The sequence below is a fragment of the Adelges cooleyi genome, unplaced genomic scaffold, assembly GCF_023614345.1.
Source record: "Adelges cooleyi isolate 19-005CV unplaced genomic scaffold, UGA_ACOO_1.1 ACOO_flye_CR_arks_rails_tigmint_CR_PRNA_118, whole genome shotgun sequence".
NCBI lineage: Eukaryota > Metazoa > Arthropoda > Insecta > Hemiptera > Adelgidae > Adelges > Adelges cooleyi.
Window position 1 is genome coordinate 2,375,754 of NW_026095771.1, and position 3,767 is coordinate 2,379,520.

A 3,767-nucleotide genomic window follows, 5' to 3' on the forward strand; every position below is an offset into this window, starting at 1 on the left:
GAGGAACTACGGACAGAGAGAAGCAACGCCCTCAAGACGAAGCCTGACCAGGGCCGAGCGATGGAGTGCGTGGCGGCGCATCGGGCGTCGTCGCACTTCATCCGTGCAGGCGACTATACGAGGTTTGCCGACTGGAGATTCGTTCACCGAGCTCGGTTAAACCTCGTTACTTTGAGCGGGTCATCGTCGTGGAGGTCTGGCGACCGCAGGTGTCGTCGATGTGGGTACACAACAGAAAGCTTAGCCCACGTCGTCGATCACTGCATGCGCTATTCCGCCATGTACACGGCCCGCCACAACGCAGTCGTCGCCCGCATTCGGAAGGCAGCCGAACCTCGGTTTGAGGTTATCACCGAGAACCAAGCCATCGGGAGCAGGGGATTAAGACCTGACTTAGTGCTTAGGCGCAACGGTCAGGTCTTCATAGTGGATGTCACTATCCCCTGTGAAAACCGATTGGCATTGTTCGAGGCGGCTGCCGCCGAGAAGAGGGCGAAGTACGAGGAGTTACGGGCCGAGTTGGCCAGAGCCAATGCAGGAGCAGTGGTGTATCCGGTGGTAGTGGGTGCACTCGGGTCTTGGGACCCGAGCAACGATCTGCTCCTGCAGAAGCTGTGTGCTCGATCCTACGCGTCGTTGTTACGAAAGCTATGCGTCAGTGAGGTGATTGGATTTTCTCGTGATATTTACATCGAGCACCTCACTGACGTGCGGCAACGGCAGCTGTAGGATCGGCGCATACGTTTTATTTTTATTCTTGTTGTCTAATCTAGTTAATAATTTGTAAAATGTTTAATTTTTGTATGTATCTATAAACCATTGTATTCTATCTGAAATAAAAAACTCTGTTCTTATCAGCTTAACATCTGATGCTTAACGTCTGTTGGGCATGCGACAGCGAGGTGCATCGGCAGAAAGACTGCATGGCCTCGAAAGAGACCTGCGAGGCGTTCAAAGGTATGTTAAACCTTCCGCTGACAAGTTAGGTTAGGTTCCCCTACGTGGGATTCACCTTGTCGTGGTGGAGGGGCTCACGGGCTCTTAACAGAGTCCGTGCCAAAGATCCCACACGCGAGCCTGCCCTGACTTTAATTAGTTGGGGCCGGCAGGTCCACCTGTTTACACTAGCCAAAGGACTCAGAAGGATACTGTAAACCGACCTGCCGGCAGGTATAAACCGGGGTCAGAATTGACCTTATAATTAAAGATAGCAGAAAACAAAAACGGATTTAGTACCCCTGACCAAGGCCCTCACGGATTCAAAGGGGGGGGGGGGCGACCATCACGGACAAAAATACTGGACCATGGAAATCGGAAACATTGGATATCTAGAAAAAGAAATAAATATGCTGGAAAGAGAAATTGAAATAACCGAGAAAGAGATGGAGGAAAACAAAAAGTCCCAAAAAGGTAGTGATGCGGTCGAATCTCTAATCATAAAATTGGGCACTGAAAAAGGGCTCGAAAAGAAGTAAGCCGCAACTAAGAATCATAAATATGATATACGATATCACAAACCTATTCAGCGCTTTTCTCCTTGTGATTATAAATAAGTATGTTACTGTATTATTTTTGCATGAAACATTGTTATTGTAATTTAATATTGTTTTTGTAATAATTTGTATTATCTATCTATATAATATTACAAATGTAATTACGGTTAAGTATATTATTTTTTTATTTTATTTTAAATATAAAAAAAAAAAAAAAGGAAAGGTGTTACGTATCAGCAGTTTACATAAATATATATGGCGGGATTGTCCATCATACGCGAGTGATAACAATGGAGTCAACAATTGTTTTTTAAAAATTTTTTTATACCAAAAATGATTGTTTGTAATAGATTTCAGGAATTTCTCAGATTTGTTTATACTTCAAATAATAATACTAGAGACATGTTTAAAAAAATTCAACCGTTTCGCCTGACATACATGTTTTTATGATAAGAAAACTTTTAAGCATAAGCACAAAAAGTACATTTGTATTCTATACAAATATTTTTGTATTTGAAATTAATAATTTTTTTTTTATTTATAATTGTGTTCATCGCTTACAGTTATATAATAGTTTGACTTCGTTGTCTTACGTTGATTTTTCTCTTAGGTGAATTTAATAGCTATTTCCATTTAATATACCTAGGTCAACCAAAAAATGTGTAAGCGCGCGTTTAACGTACCTACTACCGTTGTTAATTTCTTAATTAGATTTTGGAAAATAAACAAGTCATTTTGGTCTCTTTAGATATATAAATGTTTCACAGAGACACATACAAATGCACTATAGTTAAATCGTTGTAAACATATATTTGGTAAAACGACAATAATATTATATTCCTAAAATTATTCCATAAAGTTGTTAATGTTATTTTTACAGTCGTTATTTATGTAAAATTTTACTATTGTCTTAAATTTTTTAAATAAAAGGCGAGTGAGTCACTATTTTTTTTTTGTATTTTGAACTAGCAAAGTTATGCAAATGCTTTCTAAGTTATTTTTAACTTTTTAAGAGGAACTAACTTTTGTTAAATGTTTAACTTTGCCTAGTGTACACTTACATACATATTACAATGCACTTAACAACCATCAAAAGTATTTTTTTATAGGTAGTTATTTTATTAATTAAAAACACGCGGTTATTATTACTTATGAAGGAATAAGTATTTCAAATTTACACTCTTAACGGTTTCAGACCAATGGCCGATATCGAGCATTTGTGAATTGACAACAAGACGATGTCCACTCCTTCCTTCACCTCCCTTACGTTGCTTCTGATTCTTCTTACTTGCGACATTTTTTTTTATTACTGTAATTTAATGCAAAAAAATATATCAATCGAATTAATAAAATAATTTAAAAGGGTGTAGGTACGCCCAGATGGCCATAAGTCATCGAGAGAGTGACAAATTAAGAGGTACTAGATAAGATCAATGAAAAACGACAGTTATGAAAGAGTATTCAATCCAGAAGAGATAAGAAGATAGGACACATACATTAAGACACAAAAGCTTACTGAAGACAATAATTTAAGGACACATTGGAAGAGGAAGACCGAGGGCCAAATACTTGACCCAATTAATGAAGGATATGAATAAAAGAAAATACAAAGACCTGGACGAATTAAGTTACAATCGACAAGCATTGAGAGCTTCAATGAACTAATCCAAGAGTTAATAACTCAAAAAAAAAATTAAAATTATGTTACTGTTGTACGTACCGTGTTCTGGAGTGTAGGTAAACTTAAAAAACAATTTACTATTAAACAATATGTAATAAATAATACGGATGTATTTATTTTCTTCGGTTTCAATGGCAATCGTTTTCACAAAATGTCTTAAATTTAATGTGTCAAAATTTCATTATGCGTGTAATTATCAATCGTACGTTGGAACAAAAATAAGATTGATAGAAAAAATTATACTAAATGAGAAAATAAAAAGTTGTTCAATAATTTATACAGTCAGAGATTGGGAATTATGATTGTTATTCGACATGCAATATTGTAAGCCATTATTAGGTACTAACTGAGGTAAAAAAAAAAACTTACATTTATTGTACATGTATATGTACAAGTATTAGAAATAGTGCAAATGCAAAACGTTATGTAAAATCGTGGATTTTATTAAAACATATACTTCAAACAGGAGTAAATCTGTTAATTTGTTAATATGTTTTCAAAATATTATATGTGTGTACAAATAAATAATGTTTGGGACAACTCAAGCCAAGTTGCCGAGTATATATTGTTCTTAAAAATATATTTTAAATACA